The sequence below is a fragment of the Gavialis gangeticus genome, unplaced genomic scaffold (genome assembly GCF_001723915.1).
Source record: "Gavialis gangeticus isolate Ggan-Ray unplaced genomic scaffold, GavGan_comp1, whole genome shotgun sequence".
NCBI classification, from domain to species: domain Eukaryota; kingdom Metazoa; phylum Chordata; order Crocodylia; family Gavialidae; genus Gavialis; species Gavialis gangeticus.
The window spans coordinates 78,989,537-79,009,810 of NW_017729024.1; the positions used below are offsets into that span (position 1 = coordinate 78,989,537).

A 20,274-nucleotide genomic window follows, 5' to 3' on the forward strand; every position below is an offset into this window, starting at 1 on the left:
CCCCCCCCCCCCCCGGGTGAAGTGCAGAGGGAGGGTGTAGCCAGGCCCTGGCCGGCCTGCTAAGTATATGGTGGTCATCATAGAAGACATTCCGGTTTTCTGCTGCTCTGTTCTTTGTCCTCTATTGATATGAATCCCAACACCTTTATGCCCTCTCTTTTTCTCTTCAAGAGAAAAATAGAGGACATAAAGACATCCGATTTTGCATCAATGGAGGACAGAGGACAACCAGCCTGTCCTCTATGATGGCTACCCTAGCTGAGTATGATGAAGGGGAGTTTAAACTACCACTCTGGCCTGAACCATTGCAGCTGAGATCTGCCTGGCTGGGGGCAGGCAGCCCTTCCTAGGCTCTTCCTTGCTCCCCACTTGAGCTGACAGCAGGAGGGTGTGGCCAAGCCCTGACCTGGTGCTGGCACGCTGAGGTGGGGGGGGGTTTAAAACCCCTCTTTGGCTGGCACAGGACCCCAGCCAGGTTCTGCCTGGGGTGGAAAGCAGGAGTGAAAGCCTGGGAGGGGCTGTTCCCCCCTACCCCAGCAGACCCTGGTTGGGGTCCCATGTGGGCCTAGGAGGAGTTTAAGTCTCCTTCCCCTCACCTCACTGTGCTAGCCCCAGGCCAGGGCCTGGCCATCCTCCCTCCCCCTTGCTCTATGCTCGAGCAGGGAAAGGTTGCTTCCCCCTGGCCAGGCAGACCCTGGCTGGGGTCCAGAGCTGGGTTTTCTCTCCCCCAACAACTTCAGTGATGGTGCACCAGCTAGAGAGCAGAGGGATAGGGTCAACTCTACTCTGCTGCAGCTGACAGCACAGCCCAGGGCTGCAAAACATCCTGGGATGCTGGAGGACTGTGGGTTAACTTGAAATGGGAAGGAGTCTGGGACAGAAGTTTCATAAACTAGTTTGACTTAAATTAGTTCAGTCTGATACTACATCCAACCAGATTTAACTTAAAACCTTGTTTCGGCTATTTTGAAAGCAGCTTAAGTGCACTGAATTTCTGTTCTGTTTCAGGTTTAAACTGGTTTCTGATCACTTAATCCAGTTTATGTGCAACTTCTGTCCGTAGCCACATAGTTTCGCTGGGAAATAATAACAGTATTGTGGTTGCACAGTTAGTAAGAAATGTTGCTGCTACAAACCAAATTTACCTTTGTAAATGTTGTGTTAACTGCATTTCTCCTATTTTGTTGCCTATGTATTCACATTGTTTTCTGTTAAATAGAATGCTGTCATTCATTAAAGCGTTGCTTTGATTTGTAGATGAAGTAACAAAGAATTTTAGCAGCTGTCAAAAACCTGATGTTTCACTGGAAATCTGGCAATCCCTGACACATTGGCGATGCATTGGGGGTGCACGCGGATGCACGTGCACCCCTTGGGATCGGCTGTGCACCCCCTGGATGCACCACCCATAAAAACTGGAAGTGCCAGTGGAAGTGCATTTTCGATTTTGCTGCTAGCTTGGTGATTGGCCGCTGGGGGAACCCCTCCCCCACCCCCCAGTCAGCGATTGGCTGCTGGGGGACTCTTCATTGATGATCTGGTGCCCCTCCCACCAAGACTTGAGAGGCACCAGTTCCCCCTGGGCACGTTGGGGTTTCATGGTACTCCTGGATTAAATGAGGGGGAAAATGTGCTACAAACTGATAAAAACCCAAACTTCAGACGTGTATTTATCTCTCTTTGCTGTAATGGAGTGGTCATATCATCTCTCCAAGTAATGCTTTGTCTTAGCACTGGAGAACTTAAAATTAATGTTCATTTTAAAAATTTAATTATACCATTAAAGCACATCTGTATTTTCTTTATATTTCAATTTAATTGTGCCTATATTGCATTTCTCTGAAATTTTTTGGTATATTCTTTAGATAATTAACCATAACATATATGAGACTGTCTAATATTATTAAATTAAAATATCTTCTAATTGTATGTTAAAAGGTTAAGGTTACCAGTAGCTTTTGGAATAACAACTTCTCAGAAGAATGTTTGTCATGCTGAAAATTCTGGTATACATTCATAGTAAGAGCAAAATGGATATGCAGGTACTGTCTAATAAATATAGACTTTGGAAGCAGTTAAAAAAAAAAAAGGAAATCATAAATTTTATAACTGTAGCATCCTATCTGTACAAATGTTTTTGGCATTATTGAGAATGTTTACTTAATTACAGAGGTTACACTTGTTTGTTTGCCTTTTTTAAACTAAGCATTGTGTTGTTAAGAAATATCAGAAACTAAATTGCATGTTAATATTCCAGTATGATGTTAATATTGTTGAGTTTGATTTACTAAAGGAGTTGTCCTTCAGTGTAATAAATGCACTTGATTATTATATTTTTTAACATGGTGCATACAGAGGTGGAAAATCTCCACTAATTATTTCTAGGACAGAATGTGCATGCACTACTGCTGATATACTATGGTAAGATCTTAAATGATTATAGCATAACATTGGCTCATTTTCAATGAGACCCCACACACCACTTCAGTAAAATAAGATAACATTCATGACATTGCATGAACATCCCCAAACATTGCAGTTCTCATGACCTGTCCGTTCCAGAATACTCTTCTTACTAATTAATTTCAGCATGCTGCCACACATATCAAGTATGTTGGCATGTAATAAGGATACCACGCAAAACAAAAACACCGTTCTAGCTATATATTGATAGTATGCTCTAGTGATTCTCAACCAGAGTATTATGAGATCCTTTTAAGGGTGATTTTCAATATTAGGACTGTTAGGTGTGTAAACACCTACCTACAATTCACAAGATAAACCCAAAGATTTCAAATACTAAACCATAATACTAAAAATTTTGTAATAAGAATCACTCTATTTTTCCATAGTCAAAAAATAAGTAAAAGATAAGAGCTAGCCTTGCATCTAACAATGGTGCATTGAATCTTAATAAAGTTGGGAACACTGTCACAGTTCTTAAGCAGCAATTTTTTTCTGATATGTCTTATGAGTACAAGTATAGAAAATACAAAAATGCCATGTATTTATAAGTAATATTTATTAAGTTAGGTGTTGTTGCAGAGGAGGAGACTATAAAAAGTATTTGCGCATATACACAAAACACAGAAATAAAATTCATTCTCTTCAATTTAAAAAAAGGAAAGAAGTGTTAGAAATATATTTGTTTAAAACCTCAAAGAAAAGTATTATCCTGTAGTGATAAAAGGAAGAGATTCAGACCTTGATCTGAACTAAAAATAAAATGGATAAAAATAAAATCTAAATCTTAATGGTATGCAATTTGTGTGCCTTTTTTCCTTTTTAACTGGTCTTAGTAAGTCCCTGTTTCAGCAGAACACTTATGTATTTGTTTAATTTTAAGTGATTGGGATTTAAACACATGGTCAAACTAAGCGTGTGCTTAAGTACTTGGCTCCATCAGAACCTGAATCTTTTATATGGAATTCAAAATTATTACATTATTTCATTCAGAATCATTTGCAGATTTATATATCACTAAAGCATAATAAATGCACTTAGCAGCTTTATTTCGTTTGCATGCAGATGATGCAAAAAATGGGTTTTTTTTGAGGTAGTACATGGTATATAGCTGTAGCTATATATGTCACTTTGATTTAACTGCTTGTACAACCACCTTGTGAGCAGTAAGCAAATGGAATAAACAGAGTATGCAAATAGAATAAAACCTTAGAGGAAGAATTTTTAGGCTGGTTTGTGCAGTTACATATCAAAATTACATTAACAATAATAGGATTTCTATGCATTATTCCTTGAATGGTATTTTTTAAAACATTACTCCTGATTGCTTTCTGAATTAAATCATTTTATAATGGAAAAGCCATTGTAAATAAATTGCATTAACCTTCTTCACATAGTACTTGAGGAATACAGGACTTAATTGAGAATAGAGAACAAAAACGGAAGTAATGATTAAGCATTGCTTGTGCTCCTGTTTTGACTTCTTGATGTAGATCAAGGCTATCCAAACTGGTGGCCTGTGGGCTGCATGTAATTCCTGAGGGGTTAATATGCAGTCCCCAGGCCATCACCTGTCTACTGCTCCTCTCAGCACTTTGGCTGCAAGAGTAGCTGGAGTCTTCATGTTCATTTTTTCCTTTGGCTGTCACTGCCTGCTTTTATTTCAGGGAATGGGTAGTGTAGCAGCACCTGGAGCTGAGGCTGAGTCCAGGACCCTGCTGGTGGTGTGCTGCCATACACACGTGTATGTTGGGGAAATGTTTCCCACAGGTTGGGGGTTGGGAAGGGAATTGTGCTTATGCACAGCATAGCAGTGGGGGGAGTTCTGATACAGGTGTGTAGTGCAAGGAGCGGTAAGTGGATGGGAGCATCCATGCAGCATGCCCCATGTGCCCTCCAGGGCATGTGACTGCCAGGAGCTTAGAAGTTGGACAGGTCTGGGGTAGACAATTGAATATTCTGGTGTCCTGCTCCCAGAAAGGGAGCTGCTGGCCTGTATGCCAGTGTTGTTCTAAAGTGTAGTTTCTCTAGTCTGCTGTGCATAATGATGTGTGTTTTCCCATGGACAGATGTGTGTCTGAGAAACACGTCACCCTTCATTTAGGTGCAGTAGTTGATCCATCATTTAGAGGTTTTTTCTGCCTTTGGTGATCAACAGGGATCCTAGTTTTCCCTGATTTAAAAAAAAATAAAAAATTGAAAATTCTCTGATAAAATATCACAAATTCTCTGATTAAAAACCCAAAATCTGTGATTAAAATGAAAGGCCACAATATATATAGGTATCAGTTGAGCACAATGCTTTAAAGCAGTTTCAAAGCCTACCAGTGCCTCAATCACTATAATAAAAATACATTCTAAATAACTATAAATTTTGGTATTTAATTTTGGGTTTTGTGTCATGGAAAATCAGAGCTTCCTCTGCCCCTGAGCTCACAGAACACAGATGCAAGTCCCTCACCAGCATATACATGTACATGGTGCCCCCTGCCTGACTACCCTCCTCCTGCTGCCCTCCAGCCCCTTGCAGGCTGGACATCTGCCATTTTGCAGAGAGCTCTTTGCAAAAGTGCAAAACCTGTGGGTTTCTCCATTAAATTGAAAAATCCATGTTTTCTTTGGGTAAAAGGGGAAATCTGTGTTTTTCTTCATTTTTTCCTGTGGGAAACAGAAATCCCGGCTCCCTGGTGATAAATAATGGCTCCATTTGCCTATTCTTATTCTTTTTCCCCAAATTATAAATGCCAATATGTGGTTTCTGAATATTATGAAACACAAAATAAAATCCAGAAGGATGTGGAATTCAATGACAAATGGATTAATTTAGAATTACAATAAAGGAAACTATTACAGAGTCTGTTATGTATAAGACAAAAAGTTAAATGAATAAAAATAGGTGGGAAGACTAAACAGTTTAACAGACATTGATTCTAAGGGAAGAAATAAAGCTCAAAAAAATACTCCATATGGACAGATATACATGATGAGAATAAAAACAGAGTGAGAGAACTAAAAGATAACAATCTCTAAAAATAATAACAAAGGGTATGTTTCTGGCAGTGGCACCCTCAAGTATGCTTTGTTGCTCTACATGGACTACCTCTTAAATGGTGTAGCAGTCCCTGTACAGGACTTCAGGCACAGTAATTAGCACTTCTGAGTGTTAGGACCCTAACAGCCATTAAAATAAAAGAGCAATGGGATCTGATGTGATATCCCAACAATTGCTTTTCCTGAGATGTCACACGTGAATGGAAGGAGGAACGATTCTGGGATCCCATCTCAGATCCCATTGCTCCATATTGTCAGCTTAGGGGAGCCTGATCCCATGCTGCTACTGCACAGGCAAATAGCAAGCTTGGCTCCCAGCCAGGGGGATGCACCATGTGGTCCGGTGGCTGGGAGCCCATCAGTTGGTTGGAATTTCCAACTGGGGAAGCTCACTGTACACTCCCGCGGCTGGGAGCTTCTGTCCTCTGACTGGAGCTTTTAGCAGGGGGAAGCATGTGATGCATCTCCCATGACTGAATGCTTTGATCATTTGCCTGGGGCTCCCAGATGGGATAGCCCCATTCAGCTGATCATGGTTCCCAGCCAAGGGAGCATTTGGTACTGGGAGCCTCAAACAGCTGAGGGACCTCCCAGCCTCTGGAGCACATGGGAGTGACCCAGAGGTTGGGCAATGGCCACATTAAAGACATGATAAGAACCAACTACAAAGTTATTACATGTTTTGTGTAATAACTCTGTGGCTTATTCATTTTATTACACCATTAAATGATTGACTGTGTGGCCAGGTCGCTACTTAAGATGTGATTAAGCAGTTAATTGTGCTTTAAGTATAACATCTGTCAGGGGTCTTGGTGCCATGTAGTCCTCCCTTGAGGTAATTAATGCACCCATATAACCATGGCTACATTTTTTCTGGTTTAGGAGGCAGCCTGTTAGGAGTGGCACAGAATGTTTGAGGTGGCGGCTGCTGTTGCTGGAGATGGAAAATTTTCTGTATGCATATAGCTAGAGAGAGCAATATAAGTAGAGAAAATAGCAACTGGTAAGAAATAAGGAAACCTAATTTAAAAAATAGAAGAAATGCAATAAATGCGGGATAAGCTAGCAGAAAATGGAAGTGCATTTTGCAAATGATTAGAATAAGTTCTCTTTGGATACATTTTTTTTTTGTTTTTTATTGTAAGCCATCCTAAGGCCCTTTTGGGGAAGGGTGCAATATGAATCTAATAAATATATAAATAAATTATGCTGGAAGATGAAGTTCCCTGTATATGAACCCTTGCTCCCAGAAGAGCTTTTTTTTTTTTCTTACAGGAAGTTCAGATTCTCTGTCTGGACTAAAAGACAATCTGATTGTTCACTACTCCAGTTTGCTGCTCCATAAGGGGGTGCAGCTCTCATACAAAGGGCTTAGATTGGAGGGAATGAGGTGTTTAGAGACACAGGCTGTTCCAAAATAGTGGAGTCATGAATATAGCTTGAGCTCAACAAAAATGGGTACAGTGCCAGACTGGAATTTGGGATACTAATGTTCAATTCCTTGCCTTTCCCACAGTTGTGTGACCTAGAACTAGTTACTCGGACTCTTTGGCAAATACCCATCTATAAAGGGGACCAATGCCATATTTTCTTTCACATGAGTATTGGTAGGGTAAGTACATTAAAGACTGTGAGGCACTCAGACACCATAGTAATGAGGCAACCAAAATACCTCACTAGAAACATGGCGGTAAAAAATAAATCCACATTTGTTGTAAAATATGTACAAAATCCAAATATGATAGTTCTGCGATTACCATTTTCCCATCAGTTTCCCTGAAAGGGTTTTACAGTTCAGAGATTGAGTGTTGAAATGTTTTACTGATCTGTATAATTGTATAAATATCATCAAGCTTCCAGCTGAAAGTTGTTCCAAAAAATCAATTAAATCTCCATTTTCTAAAGGTAATGAAACATTCATCTTTTAAATTACACCAGTCAAAGCTAGAATACAGAGGTCATATTTTTTGACAGCTTACTGAAGTGTTTAGGTTTTACTTATTTATACTAAATATTAAAATGTGCTTCTGGTCCCAAGGGGTTGAAGAAAAGATTGTAGCATGTGTTAGTACTGCCTAATTATAGACTTCCCAACTTACTATTAAAGCTTTCCAGATATTTTAGATAAATATATTTTCTAATTTTTTATAGCAGTAGGCTCACACTTTCAAATAACCTTTATATAATTAAGCATACACAGTATCTACTATATAATCAAATATGTGATAGCAGCTTATTTAGATATACCTGTACTAGATTTCACTCAGCTCTTTTGGGCACCAAAAAATGGTAAAAACCAAAATACATAATAAAAAAAGATTTGGAGGGGAAAACAAAGAATTTCTACTCGGAAAATCTCATTTTGAGCAAACTGTGTGGTTCCTAGATGTGCAGGGGCCTTAAGACTTTTTTGTGATTATATCTAGCTTTCAGTAGATCTGTGTATGGGTACAACATATTATGGATAGTATTCTATAAGGTAAATTCTTTGGACATATGTTTGGTCTGATGTGGCATTTTGAGGGTTGAATTTAAATAATAATAATAATTAAAAACATGATCCAAACCCAACAGTTCTAACTTTAGAACTCACTTCCTTTGCTAGATCACCAGTAGCCCAGAATTGTTATCTTTGTATGTTGCAAGTCCCAGTTTTGCCCCTTTGTCTGAGAGAAGATGAACATTGGGTAGGAGAGCTGTGGTGGGAAGAGTATGTCAAAGAACCTAATTTAATTTCTGGTCTTTAACTTCACACAGCTGCATTAATTGGCATATGTTCTATTCCAAAACCTGTGATTTCCAGCAATTATATACCTCATGTATACCTCAGATGGAAAAAATGAGACCAATATCTCTGGGTTATTTAGGTGACAAAGTGCATAAAGAGTTTGTGGGTTTATTATTATAAATTAATGGGTAAGATATCCATTAATTGTCCATACTCGGATCCAGTTCCAGCCTAGTCCCATCTCTTCCTGGTCATGCAGAGATCCAAGTTGTCAGTCATTTTCTTGGATGTATAATTTCTATTTTTCAGAATAGTAATACTAAATATCAGCACTAACAGGTTTTTTTTATTACAAAGTATGCCAACAGATTACCATTCTTTTCTTCAATTGACATAATATCATAAATGTATTAATATTTTTAAATGTCTATAGCAAGTCCACATATAATGTACTTACTTTTCTAATTTCACACTTAGTTTATCTTTTCAGTTGCAATTATTTGCATAGTGTCAAATCATTGATATGTATCATCTGACAGAGTTAATATATTCTGATCCTAGGAAAGTTTAAAAAGAGTTTTTTATTATTTAGTTTTAAATTGTTCCTTTGTGGGCCAAACTTTAAGACAAATATATAAAGTTCTTATAGATCTCTACCATAATTTATTGGAATATTTTTCATAAACTTCATCAGGTAAAGAAAGAGAAAATCTGCCTAGGGTGTAAACATACTCTGTAGTCTAATCAGTTATCAGGAAAATGGTTTTGTGAAAGCAGTTCACTCATTTATTAATGTTGCTACACTATTATATGGAGCATCATGTTTTGCGTAAAGATGGCCAAGTATAAGAAATGCATTGTTATAGCATTTTGGATAGCCAGTATGACAGACTGTAGTAACTAAGAGCTCATTAGATATTCCAGATTGATATCATATATACATATCTATTAACATAATAGATGCAAACCAGGCATATGTTTAATATTTTTTTCTTATTTACTTGGTAACCCATAAGGCGTGATTTTCAGGCCACCAGGCTTCCATCCAACTTTTGCTTCCCCCATTGCTCCAGCTGCAGCACCAGCAGCTGGAAACTCCAGGCTCCCCCTTGTAGGTTCTGATTCCTACCCCCCACAGGGGGTGGGACAAAGCAGTGTGCCAGGGAAACCCATGGTGTAGGTTGCCAGCCAAGCATGGTTTGCTTGGTATAGCAGAGAAGCCCATACCCAAGCAGCAGAAGATAGAACTGCAGAAGCGTCTCTTGTGTGCCCATGATGTAGCATGGGTGAAGTGTCTATGTTTCAGGTGCAGGAGGCAGAGTGGTAGAAGGCACCTATGTGTTCAGTGTAGTGGGGAGGGTGGCTGGGGAGCTCTATGGTCATGCTGATGTGGCCTGTGGGGTGTGGTCTGTGGCTGCTAACAAACTGGATTGCCCTAGGCTAAAGTATAACTTCCAAACAAGGCATCCAGGTTTGAAGAAAAGGAAAATAAGTCTCCCATTTTCCTTGGTAATTTATTCCACAGTTTAATCACCCACACTGGTACATCTGAACCAAGTTTCTGATTTGATTTTTTTTTGTCTGGCTTTATATCAACACTTTTATTATTACCCTTTTCTGTGCTATGAGCTCTTTAGTACCTGATATCTTTTTCTCACAGAGGTACTTTATGTTCTGTTGTTAAGTAATTCTATTTTTGATAAGCCAAACAACTTTTTTTACAAGCTGAACAGATAAAGCTCTTTAATTCTACAATTGTAAGGCAATTTCTTCATCCCTCAAATCATTTTCTGTATTCACTCCAATTTTTCAAAATAGTTTTTTAAATGTGAACACAACTGGGTGTAGGAATCCAGTATCAGTTTCACCAGTGCTATGTACAAAGGTAAAATTGCCTCTACTACTCCCCTTCTCTGCATTCAAGGATCACGTGCTTTACACCCCCACCCCTCATTGCATTGAATACTTGCTTATTATCCTGTCCCATCCTGTCTCACCACCAGGGATTTCTCCCGATTTTATTCTGACTGCATTCTACTTCTGGAACTCCAATTTGCAACTGTGATCCCATCAGTGTTACCACCCCTTCATTTGCAATGAGTTTCTAAAGAAAGAGTTCACACTCTCGCTGAGTTTTCAGTCAGGATTTTTGTGTTGGCAGTGCTTTGGGTGATATCTCTGTTATGGTTTTCTCTTTTTCTATTAAAGCATTTATTTGCTCCTCCTCTTTCCCATTTAGCCAAAACAAAGGTCTAGCATTCCCATCAGTTTCAGAACGTCTGTAGTTGCCCATAGACTAGACACACTCTTGCTGGCAGCTACTAGCATCTTCCAGCAGAACAATAAAATTGAAGAAGATCAATTGGAAGATGAGTTTAGTTATGGGATATTTCTTTTGCTTTTATACATTAGCAGCTCTTAGTGTAAAAACCTTTAAAAATAAATTGATAAATTAATACATTTAACTAAGAGAGAGAAGTTTATGTGCTCCTATATTTATGTGTATATTACATTTATAAAAGTGAGACATTTTGTAGGGGTTTTTATTGTTGATCAGATATAATTTTCATAAAATTGTTTTATTAATATACCCTACTGTGCTCATGGAAATTTTATTTCATTATTTTGATTTGGATTTAAGAGAAAAATTGCACACAAAGGAAGGCCAACTAAAACTCATAGAGATTTTTAAAACATTTAAAACAATATAATTATACAATTTCCAAAATAAATTTTCGTAAGTAATATAACTTCTTCATTCTGAGCTTATCATATATTGAAGCAAACATCATAGAGATAGTATTAGTATTACTGGTAGAAATCATTATGAATATAACAGGAATGATTTTTTTCACAGGCTCATAGAAATCAGAGGAAAAAAGGGCCTCTTAAATCATCCAATTAATCTCTTTGCCAGTACAGGACTTTTTTCTCTTCACTACATTTTTGTGTGTTCTGTCAGGTCTAGTTTTAAAAATCTCCACTGATAGATCTTCTACTGTGTCTCCTGGGAAACTTTTTCATAGCTTAATATATCTCATGGTTAGCTTTTTTTTTTCTTTTTCTTTTTTTCCTTTTTTTAAAGTAACCAGGCTAAATTTTCCCTTTACTAAATTCAGCCCATCACTGGTGCTTATGCCACACTAAATAATTTCTTTCCATTCTTGCTCAATTTTGGTACATTTTTATGTACATTTTGTCATTCCCCACCTATATTGTTTATATGCTTCTTAATTGATACATTATTCTACCCCAGCTAACAACCTCTCCAATAAACTGTAGGGCAGACCTTAGAAAGAACATAAAAATATTGATATATATGCACTCTCATTTGTGTGCACACATACTTAGTGCTGCAGGCACATTTTTGCCAAAGAAACCAATTGTAGGCATTTAAACAAAAAGAACACATTTTTCTGTGAGACAAATTAAAGATTTTAAAACATTTTGTCAAGTGTTGTCTTTGGTTTGTTGTCATAATGTTCTTAGAAATATGTACCTATATAGTGTTTTGTGACATTTGTGCCTACCTTCTGCACATGTGGCTAAATATCTCATCACCTCAGGTCAGATTTTCAAGTCTGCCATGTCTGTAAACAGAATGTAAAGTGACTGGAATTGGCCAATGAAGAAATTCCCTTTGTATAGCAGAATTCTCCACTGGCAGCCCTCTCTGTCGGCCAAGATCTCCCTACTCAATTCAAGGGAAAATTCTGAAGTTGTAATATCAGAGAATGGATTTATACCCACTCTTCCATTTGGTATAGGTTCCCAGCGGTCTATATTACAGTTGCTTCCTTTGCATTCTAAGTTGCCAAAGCCAAACTGGAGACTCTCTGGGTCAAAATCCATGGTGAGCAAGGCACAGGGACACAATGGTGGGGGTGTACTACAGACCTCCTAGCCAGGATCAAGAGCTTGACCAGGAATTTGCCAGGGAACTAGCTGATGCTGCACGCTCCCGGTGCATGGTTTTCATGGGAGATTTCAACTACCCTGACATCTCGTGGGAAGAGCACTTGGCTACATCTGAACAGTTGCAAAGCTTCTTCATGTGTGGGATGAGCTCTGTCTGACTCCAGACATCTATGGCCTTGGTGATGATGCAGCTGGAGTACTGTATCCAATTCTGGGCTCCACAATTCAAAAAAGATGTGGAGAAGGTTGAGAGAGTCCAGAGGAGAGTCATGTGCGTGATCAGAGGGCAGGAAAACAGGCCTTATGATGAAAGGGTGAGAGCTATGGGACTCTTCAGCCTGGAAAAGCACAGGCTCAGGGGGAACCTGGTGGCTGCCTATAAGTATATAAGGGGTGTACATCAGGATCCAGGGGAACATCTGTTCACTAGAGTGCCCCATGGGATTACAAGGTCAAGCGGTCAAAAACTCTCCAAGACCGTTTCAGGCTGGACATAAAGAAGAACTTCTTTACAGTCCAAGCCCCCAAGGCCTGGAACAGACTGCCACCAGAGGTGGTGCAAGCACCTACTCTGGACTCCTTTAAGTCCTTTAAAAGTCAACTGGGCATTTATCTTGCTGGGATCCTGTGACCCCACCTGACATCCTGCCCCTGGGGCAGGGGGCTGGACTTGATGATCTTCTGAGGTCCCTTCCAGCCCTAGCGTCTATGAATCTGTTAGTCTTTTGGTCATAGAGCTAAAACAGTCTGTGTAGCATTCCCCCCACCCTTCCATCACTCAGACTTGAGGTTTGAGCCTTGCAGTTGTCCCTGAAACAAAACCTGTGATGCTTAATTATGCAGAAGTGCTGCTCTAAAAAGAGAGAAAATATTGTGTCATCTGACTAAGTAAATTAAGTATTGCTGTTCTGTGTCAGAAATGCATGTTGTATTTCATAGAGTGGATGTTTACTGTTCCAGTGTTATGTAGGCATCTGACTTAAAATTATTTTTAAGCTATATAGGAAATATGGAGTAAAACCACCTTGACTCTTGCTAACTTAAAGCAAGAGATACTTGATTCATAAAGCAATAGCACAGGACTTGTAATATTTCCTTGTGGATCTCCATCCACAAACCAATGCTTCTATTTGTAGGAAAATATTGATGTGAAATCTAAGATGACAGGGCATAAAATGGTTTGTGACCTTTTATTCTGCAAACACAAGAGTTTGCTTTTTAGTTAATAAATCAATGTATTGCTTTCATTTGTTTCTGTCTTCCAAAATGCCTCTGATGCCAAGCTGCTCAATCCCAGCAATACTTCAAGAAAATGTACAATAGGATTCTAGTGCACACTGCTGATTTGAAGGAAATAATTGTGTTCTCTCAGAAGGAGGGGAGAAAGTTTTCTTTTCCTGAAAGAAGACATTTAAAAAGCATTGATTTAATTAAAAAAGAAAAGAATTTTTGGAAAGATTTACACTGTAAGGTTCACAGCAGGAGGACAAGATAAACAAACAAACAACTAATATCAAAAGAATAGGACAGAAATTGTTTGCACTATTTTGCCTCTTCTTACAAAGCACATAGAGAGACTTCTTCAGAGGTCCTCAATGTCAGAGGTCAAGTTGTATAAAGTGGGAGATTATTCTGCTTGTCTGTGATTGCAGCCTCCTATGGTAATGTCACCTCTTTTCATATCCAGTCTGTGCAGCTATCATATTCAGAGCCAGATTATCTAGGTCAGAGGTTCCCAAAGGGACCCCTGGTACAGCTTTATGAGCACCCGTGGTGCTCTGGCGAGATACCAGAGGACTGGAAAAGGGACAATGTTCCCATTTTCAAAAAAGGGAGGAAAGAGGACCCAGGAAACTATAGGCCAATTAGTCTTACCTCCATCTTGGGGAAGCTCTTTGAGAAAATTATCCAGGAGCACATCTGCAAGGGGCCAGCAGGGGAGATTATGCTTAGGGGCAATAAACATGGGTTCATTAGAGGCAGGTTCTGTCAGACCGACCTGGGGGCCTTCTATGGCCAGGTCACAAAAGCCAAGGCTTTGTGGATAGCATCAAGAGGGTCCAGAGGAGGGCCACTCACATGATCAAGGGGCAACAGAGTAGGTCCTATGAGGAGAGGCTATGAGACCTGAACCTGTTCAGCCTCCACAAAAGAAGGCTGAGAGGGGATCTGGTGGCCACCTACAAACTTGCCAAGGGGGACCAGCAGGCAATGGGAGAGTCCCTGTTCCCCCAAGCACTATTGGGAGTTGCAAGGAATAATGGCCATAAACTGACTGAGTGTAGATTCAGGCCGGACATCAAGAGGCACTACTTCATGGTCAGGGTGGCTGGGAGCTGGAACCAACTTCCAAGGGAGGTGGTGCTTGCCCCTACCCTGCAGGTCTTCAAAAGGAGGCTAGACAATCACGTAGCATCCTTTCTTGCCCATGGCAGGGGGTTGGACTTGATTATCTGCTTAGGTCCCTTCCAACCCTAACAATTATGAAACTATGAAAGTTTTTATGCCACAGCCTGGTAAACCACAGCCCAGCAGTCACAGCTGACCATGGCCAAAAGACAGGTAAGGATACCCTCGCCCCCTGGGCAGGGGGGCAGGCCAAATCATGTGCTGCCGCAGGCCCTGCAAAAGGAGCCATGACCTCTCTGCCTGGCTCTGGGGGGATACGGTTTGCTTGTCCACAGCCACTTCTGGTCTGGCACCTGACCGTGCTGTGGACCAGCAGCCAGGCCATGGCCCGGGGATTGAAAACCCCTGATCTAGGTTACAAGTGCATTCCAAAGCAAAACCAAGGTCTGATAGAATTTAACCAAAGTCTATTAAAGGACATTGTAAAGTAGAGAGGTTTGTCCTGAAATGAATAAGTGATGCTGGTGTGGGTGATATGTACCCCTCTACAGGCAAATCAAGGAATACAGCGATCCTTCTCTACTTACATTTGGCATTGCTAACCCCTTTGGTAGATATTTAATTTTGCTGTTCCTCCCCCTTGCTCTGTTTCATTCCTGTTATTGAGGTGATGATGGACAGAGGGTTAAGTTCACTATTTAAAAAAACTAACAGAATTGTGCAAAGCTGAAGAATCACAACTAAATATTGGTCCTGCTGATCTCAACTGTCTGTCCATGCCTGACCCTTCAGAGTAGAAATCTATAGGTCATAACATATTCTAGCTGTTCTGAGTGAAGTTAGCTGTTCTATCAAGGCTCATATGGGAATGAATTAATTAAAATGTGGAGACGAGCTTCCTGTAGTAGACAATTGTTCCATACCTTTATAGGATGGTGTTTATGAAATGCTGTAGAGAGAAAATCTATGTTATCAATGACCCATCTCTATTCAGAATGCATAGCCATGATCACATGTTAAATATTGTTTTGCAGAAAGTATGCAGCATTCTGAATTTTTGCATGGAATAGATTTTTATAGATACATTACATCCCTGACAATCAGAGCATAGTTAGTAAGTATCAACTCTGAAGTCTACGCAAAATGAATACTGCCTCTGTAATTTGATATGCAAGTGTCTCTCCTTATCCACTAACAGTAATGGGAGCTGTTGGTGCTACAGTCACTTCATCCTTGTGTGGAGCTCAATGGTAGCAACATAAGAGTGATTTGTCATTGATTCCACTTCAGCTATGTTTGATCCTAAATATGGAAAGTAGCACCTGTTCTCTTTACACCAGGGGCAGGCAAACCCTTGGTGGGTCCCTCAGTCCCACCTGGCCCAGGAACATTACAGCTGTGGAGTGTCCTGCTGCCCCCTGGGCATGCAGTGGGGCTGGGGTGGCTCTGCAGCTGGACTGCCTTTCTAGGCAGCCCAGGTGGCAGGTGGCTCTTTCTGCCTGCTGTTACTGCCAGGCCCAGCTGTGCAGTACTGGCAGGAACCCACTCTGCACAGCCCCAACCATGCATGCCCCGCACCTGCTTTGGGTTCACCTGCCCAGGCTCAGCAGCAGCGGTGTAGGACAAAAGCTATTGTTCAGTGTGGGGGGAATGCTGTCCCTCCCCCTCCCGCTGGCAGCAGTTCCCTGCTGGGGCTGCCCTGCATCTCCATTGCCATCACTGCTGCTTCTGGGCTGCCCCAGGACTCCCAGCCTGCACACACCCCCACCCCCTCCCCCACAATCCATATACATGCACATAACCACCCCTCCACATCCCACACCTCCACAACCCCCCCGGCCCCAATATACAAGAATAAGACCTGATTTTGAGCTATTATGCAATCACCTCTATATACACCACAAAACACACACATATCAGGCCAACAATATTTTTTAAAACAAAATTAAAATAAGTTATTGTCAATATTTGATTTTTAGTATATAAATTATTTTTTTCTGGTTCCAAGAAGGCAAACCCCCTTTCCAAAAGGAGTACTTCTGGGGGCAAGGGGAAGGAACTTCTGGGGGCAAAGGTCAGGGGGATAGGGGGTGGGACTTCAGGTCCCAAGATGGCAGCCAGGGGGCGGGGCTACCCTTGCAGCCCTCAACAGCTTGCCAAAACTTGTTAAGCAGCCCTCCACCTGAAATAATTGCCTGCCCCTGCTTTACACAGTGGTCAAGCAAGGCTGCTCTGTCTGCTGCTTACAATAATGTGAATGAGGGCAATAGGGGCAAGTGAAGGTCAAAGGATTTACTGTTGCTTTGAAAGTTCATTTAGAATTCATTCCTCTAAAAGTTCTGTTAGAAACTTATTCTAAGGCATCACTATTCTACCATCCTTAACAAAATTGCCGTAGGTAAAAGCTGCATTTCAGTTTTAGTATATGTGACTGGAATTCTAAAAGATCCGTTGCAGGTTTATTAATAGCAACTTAAGTGTTTTCCTATAATAGCTTGCCAAAAAAGACAAAGAATATTTGATAGAAAGAATCTAAAATCCTTCTTAGTCTCTCTAAATGGTAACAGTAAAAAATAAAAGTATATTGAACACAGAGCTAGTCTAATTTTTTAGAATGTACTTTGGTCAGATTAGTTTAAAACTTGTTTTTTTCCTAGGAAAATATCTCCCATAATAACCTATCTCATTTTTGAGAGTGCCCTGGAGCTCTTAATTTTTTATGCTGTAAATTGCCTGTTGAGATCCACTGAAAGGGCAAAATTTATATCAGGTTTTATTAGCTGTGCCAAGTGGAAGAAAGTGAAGAATCTCTCTATTTTGAAGTGATTTGATTTGATTTTTGTGGTTATAGAAGTTATAGTTTGCAGTGCTATTTTTTCTGTTTTCTGCCAAAAGAGACCTTTTGTTATTGGGTACCCAAAACCAATCTTCTCCATGCTTTGTCCCACATGATCTGTTCTTCATGGAATAGTCTTCTTAAGGTGATCTGCAATGATGCTGTCCTTCTCCTCTTATAGATTGTTTGTGAAGACACTCTCTTATTTGAGAATGCCTGCAATAAACCAGTGGACTAAGCTGGTAATGTATTTATTTACCTTGTGAGTGATCTGCTTATTTATTTAGTAGAATCCTAAGATGGAGAGACAATGGAGCATGAAACTGAAGCTGTAGGGTGTTATGAACAAGGAATGGGAAAGTGATGGAGCTTAACAGTGGGGAGGGAAAATTCTACAAAGAGAAATAGCATGCTAACAGTATTTATGTAACTAGTGAACTGTGCGTCAGTCATTTTCCAATTTGCTTGTATATTGTATACCTTTGCTTGATTTTGGGGAGTGTGAGGGTAGATGCCAGGGGTATTTTCCTTTCTGTGTGGAAATTCCATACCACAATTTTAGATGCTATGGCCACATATAGAGTGGTGGTAATATACTATAAAAATGTTGTTGTATCTGTTTTTGAACAGTTCCAAAACTATTTGAAATATCCTCACAAAGGATGTTTATAGTTCTTTTTTTCGAGTAGCAGCTTTCTTTGTTCAATAGTTTTGTGTGTGTGTGTGTGTGTGTGTGTGTTAGGCCTGTTCGAATAGGGAAATATTTGATTTGGATTCAGAAGATTTGGCCCTGATTCGGAGAGATTCAATGATTCTGATTGGCCGGGGAGCGGCAGGCACAGGCAGGTGGCTGTAGGTTCTCCCGTGGCTCCTCTGGCTGTACCTGCCTCTCCTTGGGTGGGGGGAGCCATGGGAGAAGCCCCCATGGCTGCCCAGCCTGGCCCCAGCCAGTTCCAGCACTTAAAAAAAACAAAAAAAACCTCACCATCTCTGGCAGCGGCCATCAGGGACTTCCTTAGGGCTCATGGCAGAGCCACCCTGTGAAACACAGGCCAGTGGGGGATGGTGGGGATGCCCCCCGCCTGGCATCCACATGGCAGCTGCCCCACGGTGCAGGTGCAGTGTGGCTTGGCAGGGCATTGCATGCTACCTGAGAGCTGGGGCCCCTGGGGCTGAGCACTGCCAGGCTCCGGGTGACACATGTGGAGTCACCCCATCTCCCAGGAAGTGTGCAGTGCCCTGCTAAGCCACACTGCATCTGCACCATGGGGCAGCTGCCGCATGGGTGCCAAGCAGGAGCATGGGGGTGAAATCCTCACTGCCCCATGCTGCACAGGGTGGCTCCGCCATGAGCCCTCAGAGGTCCTAATTGCCACTTCTGCAGTCAGAGAGTACGGAGCTTTAAAAAAAAAAAAGCCCTGCACTCACCAGCAGCAGAAGTGGTGATTGGGGCCTCTGGGCACTCATGGCAGAGGCCCCGCATGCAGTGCAGGGCAGTGGGGGGCAGCGGGCATCGCCCCTCCCTACTTGGCACCCACGCGGCAGCTGTTGCATCGCTTGGGTGCAGCGCAGCTTGGCAGGGTGTTGCATGCTGCCTGGGAGCTGGGGCCTCTGGGGATGAGGGCTGCTGGGCTCCAGCTAACAGGTGGAGCTGCCCCAGCTCCCAGAGAGTGCACAGTGGCTTGCTGTGCTGTGCTGCACCCATGCCATGGGGTACCTGCTGTTGGGTGCTAAGTGGGGGGGGTGGCACAATCCCCACTTCCCCGTGCTGCGTGGTGGGGGCTCTGCCATGAACCCTCAGAGGCCCCCAATTGCTGCTGCCAGAGCCAGTGCGTGCAGGGCTAGTTTCTCTCTTTTTTTTTTTTTTTAAATGCTGGGAGGCTAGGCCAGGCAGGGGATGGGGCCAGACAGGCAGCCATGGGGCTGCGGCTCCTCTGTCTGTGCCTGTTTCTGCCCCAGCAGGGGGAGCTGTGGGAGCTATACCCTGCTGCTGCTTGCCCAGCCAACAGGGCACAGAGAGTCCACAGGCTGCCTCTGCCCCACACACAAATCTGGGGGCCATGTGCTTCTTGTGCCTTCCCTGGGGCTGTGTGCAGCCAGCAGGAGCTGCACACCCTTCCTTTCCCACACCCCTGAATGAACCACCCATTGTTCTGTCCTACAATCCACCCCAGCCCCTGGGGCCCCATTCACCCCTCTCTCTGTCCCTCATGCCGTTTCTCCCCCCACACACTTACCTGCTGGGTGGTGTTCTATGCACCTCCAGCTGCATTCCTGGCTGCGTGTAGGCTATGGCTACTCATCTGTGTCTGTGTGTGCCCTTCCTTCCCCTCTCCCCCACTGCAGTAGCCCAAAGCCTGTACCCAGGCTGCCCTGCAGACCTCTGTGCTGCCACAGCTGCCTCACTGTGCAACCCGGAGGTGGCAGTGACAGCAGCAGAACAGAGCCCAGGCGTGAGCTCCAAAACCAAGTGCAGGATTAACTTATTAAAAAAATTAATGCAAACAACTATTAATGCATAAATTGTGCGCATTATCTGTGATTAATTGACAGCTGTAATATATATCTATAGATATAGATGTATGTTAGGGCTGTCAATTAATCGTGGTTAACATACACAATTAAGGCATTAATCGTTCATGTTATTTTTTTTTATAGATATGTATAAAAAACAGTACCAGACTCAAGGCTCTTATTTTAATCTGCTTCCAACAATGTGTAGTAGCTCCAACAATACGTAGTAGTTCAGCTCTAAGTGCATTCAAACTTGGTTTTACATAAATGTAACTAAATCCATTTAAAATGGCAATTTAAAATGAGTGAAGCTGTCTTGTATAAACAATACCTACTCTTTTGTCTATTTCTTTTTTTTTTAATGATACATCCAGAGTAAAGAATCCGAATGCTTCCTGAGGGCTGATAAACACAT

General features: G+C 41.7%; 1 protein-coding gene across 1 annotated transcript in view; it reads left to right on the forward strand.

The window, feature by feature from the left end:
* CHSY3 (chondroitin sulfate synthase 3) overlaps nucleotides 1-20,274 on the forward strand; it is a gene marked incomplete at its 5' end in the record, with an annotated part of 332,244 nt that overhangs the window by 213,590 nt on the left and 98,380 nt on the right. The gene's annotated exons all lie outside the window — the stretch shown is intronic.